Raw genomic sequence first — 23,740 nt, 5'->3', positions numbered from 1 at the left:
GCGGCGCGGAGTAGAGGGCTCGAGCCGCTGCCACGAAACTGCAGCGGCGACAGGCCGATCCCGAACTTCGGGCTCGCGAAGCCGAAAGGAAACATCAACGCCGCCAAGAAGCTGCTACTGATTCAGCAAGTGCTCGCGCAGCTGAAGCCGCACGTCAACGCCGGCAAGCATACTAATCAGGGTTCCCACAGAGTTCGTATGTCACTCAAGGTTCTCCACGGGAAGATGGTGCAATTTTCTTTCTTCGGATTTTTTCTTTGTAGCTGTTATTTATATATCCATACATGAACATATCCGAGGCATGACGGCGATGGAAAAAAACAGCCGAGAGTGTCCCTATAATTGCTATCGCAATAATAACGTAAAAATCTTGTCGCGTGCGTCGTCAAACCCTTTCCTCCAGACACGTGTGGAACATTTCAGTTTAACACTGGCCGCAAAATACGTGTGTGCGCCACATGTGACTTCCAGTTTATATCTATCCAGGAACGGCGAGAACAGACATTGTTGGTTTAAATGCGAGAACGTTAAAGAAATAACCGACATCGGAAGGGCTGACCCGACGAATACAAAGAATAAAAATTAGGTATTCTACCACACAGCCACGCCAGGTACAAAAACTGCTATGAAAACAAGAAAACAAAAGAGAGGTTTTAGACACCGCAACTCGAGCTATCTGGAAAGACAACGTGGTTTATCTCGAAAGCTGTTGCTTGCCTTCAATAATGTGCTTGCCATAAAGATTAGCTAAAGATATTTATTCCATGTTTCGTAGGGAACTATGCACACGTTTTGTGAAGCTTACGAAAAAATTCACCGACGATTACATTAGTTCCTAAGGCGAATTCTGAGCGCAGCTTCGTGTTGGGACAAGGCCGACTGTATCGGAAGTTTCGGCTATCGGCAAGGTATCGACTACGCAATAAATCATAATTTTTGATAAGTAGGACAGCACCCGCTACGGCATTATTCGTTCTTCTGCGGATAAGCGAGGTACCTGCCACATTGCAGTGGGTGGAAATGATTAAACCACACAGTCGTTGCGCAATAATCCTTGTGTGAGGACTGGTTGTTATTTTACTCTTCTGCCACGCTATATTACGCAGGTTAACGCGATTCCTTGCACGACATGACACCTGTATAGGGTTTTTTTGCTAATGAATTTCGAGCACGAGCGCGGCTCCGTGGTAGAATACCCGGATGCCACACAGATGGCCCGGGTTCAAATCCCATTATATTCTGGGTATCTTCACATTTTGTTTTTTCATGGCTATCGGTTACGCCACCGACCTCGACGGCGATCCCGCTCAACGCAGGGACGGGCGCATAAGAGCTGCGCTCTGAGGCGTTGTGTCGGTGCCACGTCAATTCTGGCTATTTTCTTTTGTAACAAAGCAAAAACAATACATTTGTAACCCTACGCTACAGGCGCAATCTCAGGTTAACGTCAATTTTGTTTCATGTGTTGGCTCGGCTTTATGGCAGTCTAATAGAGCTAACGTTTGTATTTCTATGATTGAGCAATCTATAGTCAAGCGTTGCGCGACCCCGGAGGAATACACTACCGAAAGCTACATATGATATTGACATCATCGCATCCTAAAATGCACTTCGTTTTGATAATACCGACGTATGTGCCCTAACGTGAATACTGACGTTACCTCAGACTAAAAGTTACCTTTGAAATGCCAGTGTACTCGACGTGCCTCGTAAATTCAAACAATGTGCGCGCACCTACTACACCTAAAAAAACACGTCGATCCATGTCGTAACGTTTGGCCCAATACCAAAAAATGCAGCGTAGGATTACTCGTTGACTGCCTCGCATGAAACCGATGCCCAGAAGGCGTGGAATCTGCCGAACTGTTTTATTTCTGCAAGTTTCTATAAAAGCATGCACGAAATATATCACTATACTGCGAAGCGTTTTTGCTCATCAGTACTAGTTGTAAAAGAATTGTCGTTCACAGGAATATACTCAGAAACATGTAGGTACGTACTTGCATCAGTACAGAGATTTTAAACGTCTTCTATCAGCGGTCTTTCCTCTTCATCTAATCCGAGGAACTCTTTCCACCAGGGCTTTGGTACTTTTTCGGCACAAACGGAAACTGCACAAAGGAATAACATTTCTCTGGCTTTTTAATTTGAGATGATTAAAGGAATTAAGTTTGCCGTAGATGTTATATGTCCTTAAACTGTATGGCGTACGTCGCGAAGGTGAAGAGTGAATTGCTCACAAAGCCAATAAACATTCTCGGATGCTTAGAGTAAAGCCATATGCGATATGCAAATTGCGAAAGAGCAATTTCTTATGCAGCTACCAATAGAGAAATCTAGCTTGCAGCAGATAAATCTAGCTTCCGGAAGCGCTCGGGCAAGCTGTTCGTTGATGCATATCCTCGACGACGAATGCACGCAAGCACGTCTATAACTTAAATTTTTTTTACACGTGTGCGTGAAAAAAACAAACTCTGAGATTAACGCGGTCAATGGTATGAAGAGCGTAATCATATGTGGAAATGTACTACGCATTTCTTGAGATACGTTTTAGAATAAATATCTGTAGCGTCCAAATAGACATGTTCAACCAAATGATAATACATGCAACGATGTATTGATAAGCTATCGGGCGTACACTCCCCTGGCTTATAAGCAAGGAGAGAATAGGGAAATGCAGGTAGTATAAAAAGATATTTCAGGGGGCTGAGCGACGGCACTGTATGCAAAAGTCCAGATAGGCAAGAATCATACTTATTATTCGCTGAAGCTCTTTCGAGGCAGACAAAAGTCTCACAGTGCAAAGACAGGGGCAAACACGTTCGTCGATCGTCCAAATATCGTCGGCCGTTGAAACGAATCGGCTTTTGCGGATGCATCGCCGCACATTCCAGCTTAATCTCTTCTACTATCATAGGCTCTAGAACGTACGTGATATGTTCATACAGATCATACTTGTTGTTCATACCGATCATACTCGTTTAGAAGTATTCAGAAGCATCCGTCTACAATATTTGAGGCCGAAAAAAAAAAAAAAAACTTCAGCAGATCCTACTCATTATGGGAGAATATATCATACGAAGCAGTTGGCGATAATTGGCTTACACCTAACTTTTCGATTGTTTTGAATCAAGCCTTGCGAGTTGGACCTACTTCTATGAGCATTTTGAGTTATGGCTATATCGTGGGCAGTCTAGCAGCGAGGAATTTTTTTTCAAAACTGGAGAGAGGAAAGGGTGAGAGCGCTTACTGAAGGCCTTGAATATTTAAGGAAAGCAACTATTTTGAGGAAAGCGTGCCAATTTGAGGACACCAGTTTGGGGGCGGGGCTCCCAAGGTCAAGGCTACGGGATTGATTGAGGAGTTCCCAGGCACGTCTACTACACTGAGGCTCAAAAGGTATCCCACAGTCCAACGTAACGTCTGTAGTCACCTTAAAGTACAGATTTCACTTTCATCGAAATGATCTCCACGCTGCGGTGCGATGGTGTGAACATCATAAGCAGCGGTTCTTGCCGTATTCTTCCGGGTTGAGCAATCGTTTACCATAGCTGGGCGACTCATGGGAGTTAATATGTAATCCCTATTCCATTGATTACACTCTTAGAAACACCGATAGCGGGCTCTAAAACCATAGTTGACGTTGCTGCCATATGAAGCCGTTATGCGCCTAGTGCGCGCCGACGGAAGCGCCATAGGCGGCGAACGCAGTCATTGCTCTCGGGAAAGCAAGCAGACAGCCGCCGTGGTTTCCTACGTCGTTGTACGTGTGTTTCCGCGTTGTTCACGTTTCCGTAGGGAAATAAGCAACGTTCGTCGTATGTGTGGTGGCCGAAACTTCAAGGGATGTCGAATAACAATTGCTGCGGAGTGGAGTGCTCAATCACCTAAAAAACGCGCCCGGAACATGGTTTTACTCACTTACCGCAAGGCCTCCTGAGCAAGAGCGACGGAAGCAATGCATCGCCGCTGTTCGTTGGCAAAGACGAGCCGCTTCGTCATTGTGCGGGTTAACACGCCGCTTCTTGTTCTAATGCTTTCGTTCTGTCATATCGGTGCTCGCTGGATGCACTCGATCATGTTGACACTGGTAGACGACCAAAGTTATCAGCCTGAGCATGCTTTGGTTCGGTTCGACCGCCGTGCAGGGCACTTCGCTCAAACGTTCTATATTTCAGAAGTGTTGTAGTTCGGGCGAGTTGGTCATCCATGAACTTAGCTTGTACTAGCGCGGTACATGTACCGCGCTATTACAAGCTAAGTTCTATATTTATTACTTACAGAAACAGAAATGCAGCAATGGTTGACGTCAGAAAGAACAAGAAGTGATTGAGACGTCACCTTTGCAATCAAAACAAAGCGGATGTTCACCACGAGCTGCACCTCATAGCTGGATCTTCTTACGCTGGTCTGCGCGACGCACCTTTGATATTCACCGGCATGACGATTCACTCCACGCGGACGTTCGTTCTCCTCCGCAGTCGGTCATCCCATGTCTTCTCGGCGACCCTCTTCAAAACTTGTCACTGTCATCTATTGATACTTAACTCACAGCACTAGATCATCAAACAACACGTCTTCTGCGGTCGAGCGAACGATGCTATCACTAGAACGACGTAACTTCTTCGCCGACTAACTGCTTGCATTGCCTGTATCGGCTCGCGCCCGGGTTCGGGAAGCTGCGTATGATTCGTCTGTGCGTTGCACAGCGAAAGCTAGGGAAAGCGCGAGATCCTCTCACCGATTCGTCTGCGGAATCAGACGGCGCCGCTGGCTCGGCTTTGCTTTCTCGAATATCCCAATCTTTCGCGTTCGTTTGCTGTGTCGGTGGCGTCTTCTGCGGAGAGGGTAAGAGGCGCCTTTTTATACTTGATTTTTCGATGCGCGCGCTCTGTCGCGCACGAACCATCGGCGCCAGGCTTTCATGCCGTCGTTTGAAATCGGCGATGTGCGCTTAGTTAAGCGCTCGTTCGTGACAAACATCGTGCACAAGTCCCCTTTCGTAGAGGCCCGCGCCTTTCCTGCAGCTGCCAGTGCAGAATTAGTTGTCTGGCACCCGCACGAAGGGGAAATGGCAGCCGCGAACTTCATTCATCTCCTCACAGCAAAGCTCTGCAAAGCGCTGTCGTCTGCTCGGGTTCGCGCACGTACTGTCGGCGGCGCCCGCTAGGTGGCTATCAGTGGCGCCTCTATAGGTGGTGCACAAGGCGTATAGGGTCATTTTCCTAAGAAGTTTCAAGCACTAATGTCGGCCTGTGGATGAATACTTGGGCGTCCACGCAGATGCGTCGGTTCGATTGCGGCTCTAACCGCAATTTTCAATTTTTCCGTTCCTCTGATATTTCCCTCACCGACAACGCTGCCGGCGCCTGCCCCGCATTTGCTGCGACACAAGATCTTTAACGCAATGTTGGTCATGTTCGTCATTCACTAGTGCCCTCGCGTGGAAATTTTGCTATGGGACAAGTTAAGGAGACGAGCCCGAGAGCGCCCTGCCGTAGGTGGTTAGATAGATAGATAGATAGATAGATAGATAGATAGATAGATAGATAGATAGATAGATAGATAGATAGATAGATAGATAGATAGATAGATAGATAGATAGATAGATAGATAGATAGATAGATAGATAGATAGATAGATAGATAGATAGATAGATAGATAGATAGATAGATAGATAGATAGATAGATAGATAGATAGATAGATAGATAGATAGATAGATAGATAGATAGATAGATAGATAGATACTCACTTCCGCAGGCCTTCTGACATTCCTCACAAGTTTCGAAACCGTGTACATTGGCAGGAGCACAGAACGTTTTGCCCAACTTTATACAAAAATTAAATGTTGAGCCAATGAAGTACCATGCCGTGTTCCTCGTACGACATTCTTCTAGATGGATTACCTCCTGGCACTGTTCAGATTTTGCGTGCTCCCCTAGACAGAAGTTAACACAGAACAGCTATATTACACCTCACGTACAGGAGTGCTAATAATCGTAGAACCGGCCAAGATCAAGTTAGTAATACGTTGAAATATAGTCACCACCCTTCATTGATATGCAAATAATGCGACCTCTCTTCCATGGGTGCGATGTGCATTGATAGATGATTTAGCTAACGGTTGACAGCTTTAAACTACGCTTGTGTTTGGTACATTCGCTAAGTAACTACCCACAAACACAGACTCTGATACAACACTAAAAAACAATCACTTATGAGGTGTGTATTGCCTTCCTATTGCTAATACTAACATGAAAAAGACATGCCGGTGAACACTTCAATACTCTTGCAACAGTCATCGGCATCCTAATAATCCCACGTTGAATAGCCTTGATCCGCTCTTTCAAGTAATCACCCAGTAGCATGAAAAATGTTTCATACCGGTTGAGTACCAGCGGAATTACAGGGATTATTAGCATGCATTGAGTATTTTTTTTCTATCCTTGCGTCCCGATGAGCGCATTGACAGGCTCACTGGGAGGTGACAAAGGAGCAAGAAGCTACGTCAGCGCGCTTGAACTTGAGCAAGTCTTGTTTTTTTTTTTGCAATAAACGTCTCAGTGTCACTCGGTGTGATCACGAACGCGCTAGTTCCGTTACTCGGTAATTATAGCACACTACAGAGCTCGACCTTGACACGAGGCGGCAATCACTGACAAACAAGTGTGGTGCTCCTTATAACTCCCAGTGTTCACAGCAAAAAAGCGGACAGGCGAATGACCGCAACCAATGATCCGTTTGTAGAGCATCGCGTGGCTAATTAGAAGTTGCAGTTTCCACTTCCTGCAGCTTTTATTTTTCTTCCTGCTTTATTTCACTTTATTACGGCGAAAACCCTAGACGCCTTATCAAACGCGAAAATTTACCGCCGGCGTCAGCGACGTGAACGCGAGAGGTGCAAAAAAGCACCATAAAGTGATGTCATCAACATATCATGTCACAGATCGCCAAAATTAGTGACTCCATTATGAAGTAAGTGTGGCGCCACGTAGCGCGACTGTCGCCCACATAGGCGCCTGCACAAGGTGCAGTGAGAGTTTTTCATTATAACTAAAACGTTTGTTGCGTCGACTCATGCCCCGAAAGCTTTCCTTTACTTCGTTATCTGTCGGGTTTATGCATGTTGGCACATGTATCTTTGTTTTCTTCCAAAAATAAGAAATTCCTATTATCAATGCACAGAACGCGGGAACACATTTCTCTACTGGTACACTGAGGGCACGAGGGGAATGTCACCTTTAGGTGCCCAGCCCTACATACCATTTCTTTGAACTTCTGAAAGACAACAACTGACTTGTAGAGGCAAGTATTCAACCCAGGGGAAGCCACAAGGTAGAATCTGACAGTAATTGCCAACAATATTTTGCCAAGCGTCACGTCTCCGTGATTATTAAGGGTGAACTGTTTGTTTTATATTTTTTCGCGGACGGCTAAGGGTTTATTACATTTATTTTAAACCGTGCAGACTGTTGCTGCATTGCCAAATCTGAAGTTTCGGCACCAAAGCCTCAAGCAGAGTTGGATATTCAAGAGCACAAACCATTCACGCCAGAATTCACTAGAAGCACAGAAATACAAAAGACTGCCTTCATCGGAATGGTCAGTAACCTTGCTCCCGCAACTGAATGGGCACACTATCTTGAAAGTTTAACAATTGAGGGAACTATTATTCGAAGCTGTACAACAACACTTTCGCTTTGAACTTGTTTACGTTAAATTTTTCAGAAGCCATAGTTTCGTATCCAGGACGATCTTTTCATTCAAATTTAGCTCTTTTTAAAAACGAACTAGCATTGCCTTGTGGTTGGCTATGCTTTGCTGAGGGTATTCTTCCTATGCTGCTTTCAGAGATGCAACGATTATTTTAAATAGAAAGTAGGCTAGCCAGCTTTCCAGCTCTTGTTTTTTCTACTGAGCATTGTGCAGATAGGAGCTTCAAAAGCACTCTGGCTGTACAGTTTATTCTTTTTTTCCTATCCCACAGGAAAAACCTACTGTTTCACGCTGCTCTTATTGTGCTTGTGACATTCCCATAGCCTTGGCATTGCAATTCTTTCTACTGCTAGTGCCATGCAGTGTATCTAGTTTCGAAATGCACAGCAGCTGTTGAAACACGAGAAACTACGTTTTTTATTAGTTACCCAAGATTTCGGGCCATTCCTACTAAAACATCTTCAACTCCACAAACAAAACCAGTATGTGTTACTCTTTTCGGTGAGCTCGGACTTACCACGCTTGTGACACTAAGAAGAGGCGCATGTTTACTTCCACGAATCTCAGATGAGAGTACAATAAATTCGAGAGAGAGTCCCTGCGTCTGTCTGAAGAGAGTCATATACATAGTAAGTCAATACTCGCAAAACGGAGTCAAATAACTCTTTTTTATGTAAAGTGCACAATTATAGCACTTTTGTGCTACTTGACACACGCAATTCCTCCACCGTATATGCTAGGAATCTGGTAAACCATTTATATTCACCTCAGTGTTATTTGTTTTCATGAAATATACAGAGATAAGAAAAATTGTAGCTATTTTTAACAAGATGCCACAAAAGAACCAGCACAGCGAAACTTGCTCGAGGTTCGAAGTGCACATATAAAATACTGTTGTTTTACCTGCGTATTGAGTTACCTGCGTAAAATGTCGGTTTCTTAAGGTCTTGGCCTACCAGGTTCACTGTCTTTCTTGTCTCTAAATGGTTGCATTCACCAGCTACAAATGCTTGCTTTTAATCTAGCCTACACAATAGCTTTTGTACAAAGATATTAGTGAAAGACACGCCTCGCCACGGCGTTTCCACATGGTGGCGATATCACATGCACACTAATTCACCTGAGAGAGAGAACTCAAAATTAAAACTAATCTAAATAAAAACATTTATTAAAAAGCTGTTGTACCAAAACAGTTCGGCAGATCTGACGCCTTGTGCGAATCGGTTTTACGCGAAGCAGTCAGCGAGGCGTTATCTATGCTGCATTTTTTGGCTTTGATACAAGAGTTACGAGGTGGATGGATTCGTTTTTGTAAGCGTAGTAGTTGTGTGGACATCGTGGTGTTACCAGGAACGTCAACTACGCTGGCGTTTAAGGGATAACTTATGGAGCACAGACGTGAGTATTATCGAAACAAAGGTCACTTTACGGTGCGATGATGTGAATATAATACGTAACTTTCGTTAGCGCATTCCTCCAGGGTAGAGCAACGCTTGAATATGGCTTGCGGAATTAGGGAATGCAAATGAAAGCGTAGGCAGCACTGGCAACACAAGTGACGTTAACCCGGCATTACGCCGGTATCATTGGAGTACATGCATGATGTTTATTGCTTTTTTATAAAATTAGATAGTCAGCACTGCAACCCGAATTAACGCTGATCCGACATTACCCCTGCATAGTATCTTTTATATGCGAAGCATTTCTTAGCGAACCTTTGGCACTTTGAGCGTTTGTATCTATCTATCTATCTATCTATCTATCTATCTATCTATCTATCTATCTATCTATCTATCTATCTATCTATCTATCTATCTATCTATCTATCTATCTATCTATCTATCTATCTATCTATCTATCTATCTATCTATCTATCTAGCCGCCTACGTCTGGGTGCTCTCATGATCGTCCCCTTAACTTCATGTAGACCAAAATTAGCATGGGAAGGTAATGGGATTTGACGAATATGACGGTCGGGCCATGAAATGAATAACATGAAAATCCTGTCGCGTACTTTGTCAAACCTATGCCCCCAGACACGTGTGGCCATACCCTTTTACCACGGGCCGCGGTGCCGGGTATGCCCGTACACCGCGGCCCGTGGTAAAAGGGTATGTGCCACAGGTGAGTGACAGTTTAAATCTACCCAGAAACGGCGCGAACAGACATTGGTAACTTAAATGCGAGAGCGTTAAGAAAAACCGACATCGGCAGCGTTGACACGACGAATGGAAATAATGAAAATTAGGATCCCAGCAGGAATCGAACACAAGCATTCTGCGTGGCAATCAGCTATTCTACCACAGAGCCACGCCAGGTCTATAAACTGGTTTGGAAAAACGGCCTATGAAGGCGTAATCTTGGTGCAAAGTGATTGTGGTGGTGGCTACCTAATTTTACAGGAAAGCAATGAACTGTACATATATACTCCTACGATACAGGCGTCATATCAGATTAACGTCTGTGGTTCCAGTGTTAGCTGTACTTTTATAGCAGTCTAAAAAACATTACATTTGTATTTCTGTGATTTAGCAAGCAATATTGAAGCATTGCTCGACCCCGGAGGAATACATTAACGAATATTGCGTATGATATTTGTTATGTTTTGCCGCTCATAAGTCGATCGTGCAGAAGGGACGGCGCGGCACTGTACGTTGTACAAAGCTTCTTTCTCGGAACTCTCTCTGCACAGTCTTTGACTGTGCAATTATCAATGGAAAGCCAACGGCTTCCTCTGAGCAGCTTGTCTGCCCCGCTGGCCCTCAGGGGTTGCGGTTAAGCGATGTACCCTTCTCAGAGGCTGGCTTGGGGAAGAGCGGCCCGAACGCGTGGGAAGATGAGGCGGGCACACATCTCCTGCTCTCCGCTGTCACTCGAGGGGGCACTTCAACGACCGACATGTGCTTTCGCAGCAATGCAAGGTCCGAATGCAAGGGAGGCAAGGACACGCAAACGCCTTTTGTTTCACGAAACGTTTAACGACCAGCGCCGTGGGTTCAACTCGATGAGCGTGGGAGAATGGCGTGAATGCACCAGGGCTACAATACAGATGTATTTGGACCGCGAGAATCCCTGAAAGCGTGATATAACGACATGGAGAGCCATGATGGGAAAGAGTGCCAAAACGCCTGTCTACGCTGTAAAGACACTGCTGTCGAGATTAGGGACAGCCCAGTAGGGAGTGGCTTAATCTGAGGGTAAACGGATTGGATAAGGGAATGTTGAGGCGGACCACCAGTGGCCACCTTCCCTTTTCTTTGTTTACCGCAAGGTACTAAAGACTGGACGGAATTCGTTTCCCTTCAGTCTAGGCTGTAATCACTTAACTGATCGATCAGTAAGACTCCGTACGATGCAACTTTTGTCTGGGCCGTAACCACTTGGTGGTCGAACAGTGAGACTCGGTTCGTTGTATGTTGTAACAATGTTCTAGGCTCTAAATTAAGAAAAGTTAAGTAGAAGAGTAAGACGACGAGCCCACCCGACTAGACCGGCTCGGCTCGTCGCTTTCGTCGCGTCTTCCTTGAACGTTGCAACGTTAATATTGTGTTAAGGCGGTGGCCACACGTCGGACGATGAGCCCTGATTTCGTTCAGCTACCGCCTCATCAACGGCAATGTTTCAGACGCCTCAGTTGTGTACTTTTGTCCGTTGGTTGGTGGACAAGATGGCCTCCTGTAAGACCGCGTTTTTCTAAGTCAGCTCTGTGTGTAGTTCTCGGCGTCGCAGCAGTTTGATGACGTGAGGAGGTCAACTGGTGCTACATCGTGGGAACCGCTGAAGTGACTGCAAGCTTGATGACATTGTGCCAGAATATTATAGCGTACTGTACGCGCACGATTGTGCTACACTTAAAATACCACGCTTGGCCTCGCGCGTGAACCTGATACGACTGTGTGCAACAAGTGTGTTGTTATCGTTGTTGCGTCGGTTAATATTGAATTGCAATTGGAATACCGCGTTTGCAAAGGTGAGTGAAGCTGTAAGTAGTTGCCCTTCTACATGCTCGCTACTCCACGAACATTACTTCTAGAATCGCATTTTATGTTGAGTTGCACGTGCCACAGGAGAATCTAGCATACGAGATACATACTACATGCGTGCGCATTATCTAAATAAATCTGAGTAATGCCGCGCCTGCGCATTTCTATATAACTTTGAGTAATGCCATACTCAATTTAAAGCGCATGTGTTAGATGATTGTGGCTTCAATGGAGAAAGTGATTAGATATTAAGAAATATGTGATTACATTGCAGTTAGAAATTTCTCATATGTAAAAACGGTGTGTGAACAAAAAAAAGAAACGCTGTGTGAATTTTTGTTGGTCATTTGCTAAAGTACATTCACGTATTATTATGCAGCTGTGTGACGGCTGTTAAAACGTTCAGCAAGTTAGATTTAGGTTTTTTGGCCTAGTTGAGTGCTACGAGTGTTCGGCGATGATAAAAACACGTGTCCTTTGTGCGTTTCTTAAGCAGGCATACAGCCGTAATATTCATTGTTGTTGTACTGTTTGAGGTGTTCAATAAAACAAGAATGCTGTTTTGTATTGCAACAGTTTTTATTTCTTCTGTGTTAACAGATCACGCAAACAACTTGGACGCACGCACGTAAGAAACGTACGCAGTGCATCGCGTGCACGCATAAAAAAACGGGCCTGTCATTTTAAAACAAATAATATGAACAATCGACGTAACAGACGACATGGTTGTCTAGTGGAGCATCGTCAGCAGTGCAAATGCCAAACCAGAACGAAAAATTAATAAAAAATGGCGAGTAACGTGCGCTTTGCCCACGGCTTCTATGAGCCGCGCGCATCCACCTTTCGCCACCGTTCGCCGTTGGTGGCGCCAGCAGTACAGCTCAAAGCAGCAGCGCACGAGGTGGATAGCAGTATAGACTGTATGGCACAGTAGACAGCTAATGCTTGTGGACGATTCTAACCCCTCTGTGAGATGACTGGTAAATCATTCACAAATACAGCATTGCAAGCGTGAGCTTGAAGATTACCAGTTGCAGCAGATGGTCACATCTTTACTGCACTTGTAGAGTGAACATTCGGGGGTAGTCGTCCTGTGGTTGCGTGACAGTCCCTGAAAAGAAGTAATGACATCACTAGATATTGATAAGCGTAATCAATGATTACGAAATTTGCAAAAGTAAACATATAAACATAGTGAAAAAGTAAACAGCTGTTTGTTATACATATATGTAAATGTACCTTATAATGCATGTTGGATCACTTGGGCTAGCTTCCTTACAATGCGTGTCATGTAACAGGTGCCTCCCGATTGCTTATAGCTGTTTCTTTGTCAGGCCAGGAGGCTATGGCAGGAAAAAAATACAAGACTTTCTGATTATAGTGACGGTTTCTTTATCACACTAAGTAAACGTACACGCAAAGATATGTGGAACTTTTGTTGCACTAAATGTGTAGTAAAAATAACCTCAACTGACAACGTGGAGAAATGAGACCCCTAAACCTTGCTTCTCAAATGCGACTGCGGCAGACTATAACTTTTATGTTTTTTGCACTGATATACGGGCTAGTTACGAAGATACATGCGAGGCGTTAGTGATGTATTTGCCTTCCTTCATTACAGCGGCCTGCTTTGTGTAACCAAACGATAAACTTCCGGAATGCACTTCTTTTGACTCAGCAACCCACTGCCACGTGAAACCACGCCGCAAGAAACGCAAGTTTTCTCGGCGACACAGTATCACACGTTGAAAAATTTAATATCGCAGTGCGTCTCCTCCGTGTGACACCCACAGAAAGTCACTGGTAAGAAAATGAGGGGATTTGTTTTTACTCACCGGTCCATTTATTCTCGGGCTTGAAACGGCTTTTCGTCCGACGAAAGCTTCAAATGCAATCTCAAATATCAGTGGCTCGTGCGGGCCGTGGAGTAAGGGCGACAGAAGAGACTGCAGTGCTGCCTTAGAGTCACTAAACATCGTCCATTTTTGTGCCTGTTCAGCACTAATGTAATGTAATGCAATTCGTCCCCCCGAAGCCAGCGGAATGCGCTTCGCGAACGCATTTTAACGAGTCAAAAGAAACAGAACGAAAGCTAATGTGCCCGCCGGCAGTAGCTCGAAACAATTACAGCGGAACGAAACAAGCGTGAAATCCATCCGAACGCACCGCGAATGTTACCTGCTGTTGGCCGCCTATATTATGAAATGAACATAATGGTGTCGATAGGCTGCTGACGACTACAAGTCAGCTGGAGCAAAAACTGTTATAAAACATTGATGACTCGGTACATCGCAAGGCAATACCACTTGGCTACAAACATCAATTTGATTTATTAGAAGTAGGCTTCGGTTATCTGAAGAATATTTTTTAATTGAAATTTGGCCCCAGTTAGGCGCCCCTACATGAAAGCAGCAGTAGTGCGAATGGCGGCTGTCCATTGCAATCCTAACGAGGAGGTTAGCTTAGGTTACCCACTCCCAGTGTTTGAAGCCGGTACGCGCGGCAGTGCATTTTTTCGCCCTCTGCGGCGGTTTCTAGAACTTGAGAGTTTCCGGATCCTGGTTGAACGTTCACCTAGTCACATGGCACCCAACCATAAGCTACACGGAAGGGTATACCTTCACTATGGCGAAGTACTGGTGGGATTCGAAAACTGGGAGTTGGGTCTCGGCAATAGAGCCATGCGTCTTTGAAGTACCGCTCATTTGATTGCGATGTGGTGCATTGGCGAGCAAGCATGAGGAGCTTCCATGCAGTGTCAGTTTTAGAGAGCGGTATTAGTATGTCATTGTTTTATGCGTAGGCAGGACGGGCAGCTTGAACAACCCGTTCGTTGTCGATAATCCCAGAGGGACATGGAATCCATAGTTATTTCATGTTCTTTCTAAGTTAAACCGTGCTGGTCTTCTGCGATCTCAAATACCAGTTGTTCGTGCGTGCTGCGGAGTAAGGGTGACAGGCGAGACTGCAGCGCCGCCTTTGAGTCACTGAACATCTGCCTGTTCATCACTAATGTAATGTAATGCGACACGAAGCGCTGCGAGCTCTGCTGCCGTGGATGTCGTAAAGTTGGATGTCTCGAATTTGATTATTGGGCTTTTATAGGTATCTCGACAGCTACGGTAGCTGTTAAGCAAAATGGACCCATTGGTGTATACATCATTCGCATTTCTCACGTAGCAGGAGTAAAGTGAGCTGTTTAAGAGCCGGTGACGACATATCTTGTTCCTTCTCGATGCCAGGTATTGTCAGGCTGATGTTAGGCTGAGTCAGGCACCACGGAGGAATCTAAGGTCACGTAGCGGACGTGGAGCAAGTTGGTAAAGGCTCGCGATACGCGTTTATCGTTTGACAAAAAGAGGTGCGTGGTTCGTCTGCTGGTGAAGAGGCTATGTGGCGGCGAGAAGTCCGAGCAAGACGTCTTATATATGTCGTGATTGCTTCGACGTCAATGTGTGTCTTGACGAGGTGGTCTCTGGCGTGCAAATTTGTCGCGGCGTGCAAATTTGACCCTAAAGCAGAGTTGCCAGTTGCGCTTATAATACACGGATTTGCGCTTCTTTTTTCGCCGGGTCAGTTGTCGAATTTTCCTGTCGCTTGTCGCGTTTTTTTGGGCTTATTTGCATTTGTCCAGCAAATATGGTTATTTTAGTAATCATAACGCTCCCTAGTAGCGTGTTCGTCGTTGTCTTTGAGTAGTTGAGTGTTGAAGTCAGAAACAAGCGGAAAGACAGGGAGGTTAGCCAGTTCTTAGACCGGCTGGCTACCTGAAGTCAAGAATACGTTGGGGCAATCATCAAGTGAAGTTAACCATACACTGGCAAAAGTACATGCAACGGAATGTAGACTACTGGAGACAATGTTCAAAAGTAATTATGTACTTTCTTTCATAGATGCGCATAATGCCGCTGTGCAAAATTATGAAACAGATTTTTTCAACTCCCCTACGTATTTAGGTTACGTGTTCTAATCAAATTAAAATATTTGATAATGGGAAAATGAATTAAATTTCCGCTTTTTTTGGGCTTCTTCACGAAAGTCGCACCGCTTTTTTTGGCCTTCTTTGTGATGATTATCTGCTTGTTAACTCGGTATCATCTCAGAACTCTGCCCTAGAGCTTCCTATAGCATCATGTGTAGAAGATATAGGCAGTCTCGCAAAGTGTCATTAATAGTTGGGAAATCTGAAAGCATGACAAAAGCTTCTATCTCAGTCAGGTGGAAAATTTGGGAATGGGAAACACATTTGGAAATCCGAAAAGATTGGGAAACATATGAGTCCTGCAATCAAACTGAAGACGAGTGGTTCATATAACATGTATTGCCACGTAGTTGCCATGTGTCGTATCTACGCAAATGTATAGCCAAAGCTGCACAGCTCAGGCGCTTACCTAGGACGTGAAATGCAGCAAACATCACGCCGACGAAGCTTCCATACAGCCATAGCTTCATTGTTTTGTTTGTGCTCCTTTTCCGAGGCTACCGGGAGTTGTTTGCCGCTGTTCCTAAATACGACCGTTAGCTGCACTGTGCCTCTATGTAAGAAAAGACACGATTCGAATACTCTCGAGTCCTGGTTGTTTTTTCAGTAAGTTTTGTCAGTGTGTAAACACGTCCATGCATCATCGTTTCATGCCGACGTATGTATTTCACAGAGATAGATCGAGTTTTCCGTGCTCACAATAGCCTTCGATATATTCAACTGTTTGTTGGCACGTCTCTCGTTTATTTTGTACTCCGCCAAGGTAACATTTTAACACGAAAGCTCCCTGTTTTGAGGTCCACAAAGACTTCACTAACATCAATACAGTGGAAATTACTTCGGTAATATACACGTCAAAAGATGAGCATTGAAAAAAAGAAGAAGAGAATCTTTGATTGTCACCGATGACCTGGGAGTCGAATACCCAACCACTCGGTTCCGGACAATATGTGCCGGCCGCTCTACCAGCTGCGCTACCATACCACATGCGCATGCACATGCACATGGACATGCACATGCACAAAGCGCCTTTTATGACTGACCCCTTCTCCCTCTCACGGCGCCCTTGGTTAGCATAAGGTTCTTGCAGAGACATCAGGCCTGGCAGGAGCAGTGACGCCATCTTGGAGTGAAGTATTGCACCATGAGACTAACGCGCCTGCTTTTCGCTCCTGTTGAAAAAAAGTTGACAATATCGGAACGTAGCTATTCTTTTCATTACATTTCACTAATTACGCAGGGTTAGCCGCAAAGAACGCCAACGAGCAACACAGCGCGCCGCGCCAGGGACAGCGGAACAATGGCAGCGTTGTGAAATGAAGCCGCCCGAACGGGAGGAAGTGAACCGAGCAGCTGGAAAGATATTTTGCTGCTGCATTCGCAGCAAATAAAACAGCCTTTAAAAATGAAAATACCTAGTGTCCTCATTTTTGCGCTGAAATCTTGGCCTACTGACGCTCCTATAAAAGACCGCTTGCTGAGAAAATTGCTTAATTGCAATACAGTTTCAGCTGTGAAGTTACGGAAACTTAGCAATTTCCTTATTCATGTGCTAATTGCCACACCAGACATGTAGTTACGATGTTCGCCTGTGATTTGTTTTACCTATATTTCTTTCAGAAGGGGTATCGCTCCGCCTAAAAGATGGAGGCGCTCGGAGCAGATCAGTTTCCTTGTCTTGACAATTAGACAAAATCAGTCTACGGAAGAAGCATCTGCACTAGCAGTTTAATTTTTTTGATCTTCTAATGAACCACTGCTTTCAATATATTGGAAAAGTGAGTAGCAGAGCTGAGCGAATACTCTGGCGCTATGCGCAACCAAAGATTCGTGCTTATTTGCGGGTGAAATGTCGTGTAACCGCCTATTTTTACAAGTGGCGACGGTGGGGCTTTGTTGCGAATGCGCCGCTTTTAATTTCGGGCAAATATCAAAACGTGATCCCTAATGAACCGTTCAAACAATGTGGGTTCTGGCCACGGTGGTCGCATATTGCTTTCTAAAAAACGTAGGTACTTTCTAAATAAACGTGGTCTACCTATACGGGACAGCGTGTTGAAATTAACGCGTGGATTGTAAATGAAGTGGCCATGGCTGTTTATATTTCCAATTGTGTGCTTCAGCGAGGTATGACCTCTACGAAGCTGCTCAAGGAAACGCGTCCAAAGTGGGCATGCACAAGAGATGAAATACGCCTTAGGCTATAGTCCTTCAAGCCCTTTTGTGTGCATTCAGGTGCTGCTGCTATTCTGTGGTTCGGGTGGATTCAACTTCGGGAAAGCGGGTATCCATACTTCCCAGTGAAATCACTGATAACCCTAAGATGACATTTGTAGTGGCCCTATATGCGCTAACATTGACGCGGGTGATGCATTTCGCCTGCATGAAGGTGGTTACTACACAGTTCCTCTTGAGTGTGCCATGCCCGTACATATTCAAATGGACTTCGTTTAATAATTAAAGGCCAAGTGAAGGCGCGCCAAGAGAAGACGTCGACAGACAGTGTGAATGCGAAGCCACGCCCGAGAGCGCGCCTCTCGAATCTAACACCAGAACACGAACTTTCTCCCTGAGCGGGCTCCATGGTCCCGGCGCCGGGCAAAGTTCAGTGTAAATACGGTGCACACAGGCGTGGCAGGAAGAAAGGTTGTTCTCTTATAATTGACCCCGAATGAATTTCGGCAGAAGGCAGGAAGATTTCAAAGAAGCTGACCGACACTCTAAAAAAATACCATGCTTAATGTCACGCTAAACTGTACATTTAAGCGTGATGCACATGTAAATGAGCCGTGGATGACGTTTCAAGCCCCACTTGACCAAAAGTAAGCGTGCGGTTCCTTCAGGTCAGCGTGAGGGCAAGGCTGCGTGCCTATAGGTTCTGTTTCGCAAGCAGCCCAAGAGATGGCGCTGCCAACTTCGACTTTGTAGGCTGCCATGCACCGCGCTCAGCGAGGCACTCTACGACCCGTTCAAGCATACGCGGCGTCACCGTGTCCACAGCGGCCGGAGCCTGCGCCTACATGTGTATGTGTGAGGTAAGCTTAAGGCATTCCAGCAAGGGTCACTGTTACATTGCAGAAACCGCTCGAGAGCTTTCTTTTTTTTGCCCCTTTTTTTAGATGTTAGTCCAAGCAGCAAGAGTGATTCTACTCTTGGAGGGAGTTCATGCACTCTAGCTCAACCAGCACTGTAAAACTCTGCGAGGGAGTAGCGTAATTCCAGTCGAGAGTGTATGTAGTCCATTACAGAAACGTGACTTGCTGTGGCGAGGAAGCTTGTTCACTCTCGTTCAGCCAGAGTACCAGAACTCTGTCGAGAGAATGTGGCTACTCTGTGCAGCAGAGACTTGCGAGCACTGCTGAAAAAGGAGTGAAATATTGGACAAGCGTTTACTCTCGCAAAGAGAGTTGCTAGCACTCTCTTGCCGCTGTGAGTGCATTTCAAATTGTGATTACAGGGAAAGCTGTAATGAGATCACAACAAGAGCCGATTCTGGCTCCCTAGGTGTCCACCGCTGCCGCCGCCGGTCTCCGTAGCCGCTATCGCGCAAAATAAAAAAAAATAAAATGCCAGTCCCGCGCCGAAAGCGCAGCACAGTCACAGCGAAAGCTGGAAGAGCGGCGTTTCTAGAGACCATTGTAAACTCTCTTTGGGCTACTAATACAAGTACACTTTCAAGGTACCCACTACGCCATAAATCATAATTTTCGTGAAGTAGGGAAGCAGCCACCGCACTTTTTCGTCATTCTGCGGAGGACCATGGTACCCGCTAAACGGCTGCAAGACATTACGTGCACTTTGTTGATGCTGTGGTTGTCGACGATGAAGTGTTATAGCAGAGCCCTTTGTAATGGGTTCGAAGCATTCAACAACCCACTCGTTACGTAATTCGCATTGTGTAACGCCTGGTTACAGGATTCGCGTTGTGTGACGCCTGGTTGTTATTTTACTCTTCTACCACACTACATTAAAAAAGCTAATGTGGTTCCTTCCTGATATGAAGCCTGTATTGGGTCTTCTTGCAACGAAGTTTCGAGCACCGGTATAGCTCTGAGGTAGAATACTGGGCTCCCCCGCTGAGGGCCCAGGAACGAAGCTCGTTCCATCCTGGATATTTGTTCGTATTTAGTTTTTTTTTTCTTATTTCGCGTGATAATAGTTACGGACACCGGCGGCTGCGGACAACTACGGCGCCAAAAACGGCCCGTGTGGTGATCTCATAACAGCTTTCGCTGTAAAAGCACCGGCCTGGCTCTCTGGTAGAATACTGCACTGCCACGCTGAGGTCCCGGGTTCGATTTTCGTTACGTCTTGGATATTTTTTTTTCTCATATAGCTTTTTTTTTATTTCGCGCGCTAGCGGTTACTGACACTGGCGGCGGTGGTGGCGGAAACTGCGGCGCCAAAAGCGGCTGTTGTTGTCATCTCATAACAGCGTTTGCTCTAGAAATGAAAGAAAAAATGCAGGGTCGGTTGAGATTTGAAGCCGGGCTCTATGCGTGGCAGTCGAGTATTCCACCACAGAGCGACGCGAAATCTCGAAATTCCTTTGCAAAAAGACTCTATGCAGGAACCATGTCGTGCAAGGAATTGCGTGAAGATATGTAATATAGCATGGTAGAAAAGTAACACAACAACCAGGCATCACAAAATGCGAATTACGCACGGGTGGGTCATTGAACGCGTCCAACCCACGCGTCCAACCTAGCCATAATTTTTCATGGTGATCAGCCAAATCACAAAGTGCACATAATGCCTTTCAGGTGTGTAGCGGGTGCCACGCTTCTCTGCAGAATGACGAATAATGATATGGTGGGTGCTTCTCTACTTCACCAAAATCACGATTTATGACTTTGTGAGTGCTTTGTTACTTCACAAAGGTTATAATTTGCGGCGCAGTGGGTACCTTCGAAGTGTACTGGTATTTTTTGCCCCAAAAGAGTTTCTAACAACCTCTAGAAAGGCCCCTCTTCCAGCTTTTGCTGTGACTGTGCTGTGTGTTCGGAGCAGCTCAGATCCGCAGGAACAGCGTCGGCTTATCCAGCGGGAACGTGGAGCGGAGCGTGCAAATGGGGCCCTGAACTAGGGGCTGCATTCTACGAGGAAGAGCTCTTCATCTTGCACAAATAAATGTTTCTCTCTCACTCTCTCTCGCGGCGCAGGCCTCGCGAATGTTTAATGGGTGAGTTGGTACCTACTGAAAGACGTGATGTTGTAGGGCAAAACACGAATAGAAAAAGCAAGAGGCCGACTTTCCTACTTATTTCTGCCGCTTAGTATTCATTTTGTCACAAAGTATTGCTATATTCTTCATTAGCTGCGATTTAGACTTGTTTTACGAGATAATTTAAGCCCAAATGAAATGTCCCAATCTATAACTCAATTTCATTTACTCTTGAATAACGACTATAGTGGGCTGCAATATGGATTTGAGATATTTCGGTGACATGAACACACCGGTAAAAAATTGTTAGTGCAGGCCCGACCATATTGTCAGTAACAAAAAAACTGCGTTTTGCTCAGTTTCAGTTAAAGTGGACTTGGCTCTTTTAGAAAAGAAAACGCCACATATTACTGTTCGTGTAATTTGTATCCATGCGACCGTCAATCGATGCCGGCAGTCGCCTCTGCCTCACGCTGTGCACCGTATGTTTCCCCGATAAGCCGCAAAGGCTTTCGCCTTAATAACTGCCTCTTTTCGCCTCAACTGGAGTTGCGCAATTTTAGAAAAAGAACGTGGTGCTTTTACATCTTTCAAAAAAAAATGTTTCACTTGACCTTACGTCAGGGGATATTTATAGCACCTCCAGTTTTTTTTTTTTCAAAGGAACATGCTAAGTTGTGTCAATAAATAATGCTTCACAAGAAGCAAACATACCTCTTCTGAGTCGCAAGTTAAGAGATCAGAAATTGCAATGAACTTGTCTTAGTTGTGCCTGGCATTTTCTACTACCGACAGTACGTCCTTAATTTAAAAAAAATTATATGCACGTACTCTCAACTGACCTGTACAACACGACCCACGGTCACTCCTAATTAAATTTCAATTAAAAAAATTGTCAACCTAGACAGATGTGAAAGTTTACATTTATCTAATATGGTTCATGTAGGTAAAAATATTTGAAACGTCAGACATCACGTATTTAGACCAAAAAAGCATAGGGATGGACAGTTTGGTCTTGATTTTAATAATAAATATCGAGAAACGCTTTCCATCGAACGAATAGAAACTGTTTAGGATGATTGTTTTCTTCTTGGTAACTAATTTAAAGAGTTGTAAAGAAGCAACCCTCCCTACCGGCTTGTCACTGTGTTTTTTCTCACTGTTTCATAGGTTGTACTGCGGCCACAGCTAATAATTTTTACCCCTTCGAACCCAATAAACGTAATAAAGCGCGTGATATCTGCAATGTATAAAAAATCCAGCAATTAGTGCTTCGTGAAAACTGTTCGACAGCGAACCTGTCTCCCTAATCGTCAAGCATTAAATGTTCCTCCTAAGTTTCGAGATCGTTTTATCTATGTATTTTACACACTCCCTAGGTGGCTCGTGATAGGCGTCGTTCCTCCTAAGCTTGTGCTGGGACCGCCAAAACCACCAGGAGCATTGCCCCCGTCGTCTCGTCGCTGGCGCTCGGCGTCTTGGGTGCACCACGCCCGCTCAATAAATATGATAACATCAGAGCGAGTGACCCCCGCAGAAGCGCGCATGATTCGCTGCGAGTGGAGATGGGCGAGTTTCCCACGTGCCACTCTCCTCTCGGATTAATATGTTTCTCATAAATTTGCGTTGTGCAAGGTGGGTGTATAGCCTAGTGATTATGGCACTGGTGTTCGGACCGTGAATGCTCGGGTTGAAGCCTCGGCAAGTTTATAGTGTAGTATTTATTTGTTCATTCACTCTCCCGCCAGTTACGCCTCCTCTCTGCGGTTGATCACATGAAATCCTCTCCTTCGCCTTCGCACAAAGCTGCTTCCTTCTCCCTGCTCCGGAGACTTGTTTTAGCGAACGCCGATGAGACTGGCACACAGTCTGCTTGGCTGTAAGAACTCTGAAGATTGCTTCACTCTAAGAACTCCACTTCGTAATGCTCGCAGACTAACTTTGGGAAGGCGAACTCAGTAATATCTTAGAGCTTTCATTTTCGGCAGTTGAGAAAGCCGATCTATTAAATGCTACCAAGGAATTAAAAAAAGATTTGATTTATCCTCATGAATGGGCATTGTGCCAAGAGTTTAGAAAAAAAAGGTATTTGGATGCTCCCCTGTATTCTACTTCTTATGCTTGATTTAATAACGAATGCACGTTAGTTATCTAGTCTTTCGGAATATTCTGGAGAATAAATGCTCAGTTTTTTTCATCACTTTAATAACGCCTTCAAAATTTCCGCAAATTTTGCGCCAGTGGATATGATTATTTTTTAGTCTTAGGTGAACAAACTAACGACTTTTTCTTAGATTTACTGGTTCTTTGGTTCCGAAACATGATTATGACGAACAAAATCACTTGCGCGAAGTTGTTTCTATAACAATGCGTAATGATAGTTCTATTACAATGTTTTATAGGAAACATCCTTAGTAACCAGTTTATCACTGTGGGAAATTTGATTTCTTGTAACTGATGTTCAGACCCTAAATACAGAGCGATTCTTTTCCGGGTAATGAGTATTTAAACTCTTTTTTTTCGTCTTTGGTCATAAAATAAACGTAAGCGTGAATTGAGGTAACTTTTATGCCATGTGTCCTAGTGTTTCTTCATACATGACTTTGAGGTTATCAAATACTTACTCAAATCTCTTAAATCACCATCGCTGAATGCGTTTAACCATGCATAACGGGTTATATTTTGTATAGTTAATGGCCCCATTAAGTGGTTCGTTGTTTGTTCATGCGTTTCTTATTTCGTACTAGTTTTGTCGACATTATGACAGTTTCCTATGTACAGCGTTTTGTGCGTTTATCGTTTAAAGAATGTGTTTTCTAATTCTTCTGTGGTACCCTCTCTATTGCGTGCAACTATTTTAAACCGAGTGTCTCGCGGCATTCATTAGAGTTTTT

The 23,740-nt window shown here is 44.8% G+C and overlaps 1 long non-coding RNA gene across 1 annotated transcript in view; it reads right to left on the bottom strand.

Annotated features, from left to right (window-relative positions):
• The window catches only part of LOC119373507 (uncharacterized), a 30,869-nt gene that overhangs the window by 1,939 nt on the left and 5,190 nt on the right, over positions 1 to 23,740 (bottom strand). The window contains exons 2-4 of the long non-coding RNA XR_005179879.1: positions 8,235 to 8,325; positions 5,754 to 5,939; positions 2,001 to 2,111 (exon numbers count right to left, since the gene is read on the bottom strand). This is a non-coding gene — a long non-coding RNA (uncharacterized LOC119373507). The remainder of the gene's footprint in view (positions 1 to 2,000; positions 2,112 to 5,753; positions 5,940 to 8,234; positions 8,326 to 23,740) is intronic.

The sequence above is a fragment of the Rhipicephalus sanguineus genome, chromosome 11 (assembly GCF_013339695.2).
Source record: "Rhipicephalus sanguineus isolate Rsan-2018 chromosome 11, BIME_Rsan_1.4, whole genome shotgun sequence".
Classification (NCBI taxonomy): Eukaryota; Metazoa; Arthropoda; class Arachnida; order Ixodida; family Ixodidae; genus Rhipicephalus; species Rhipicephalus sanguineus.
The sequence above is the reverse complement of the archived record's forward strand: the minus strand, read 5'-3'. Positions and strand labels throughout refer to the sequence as shown.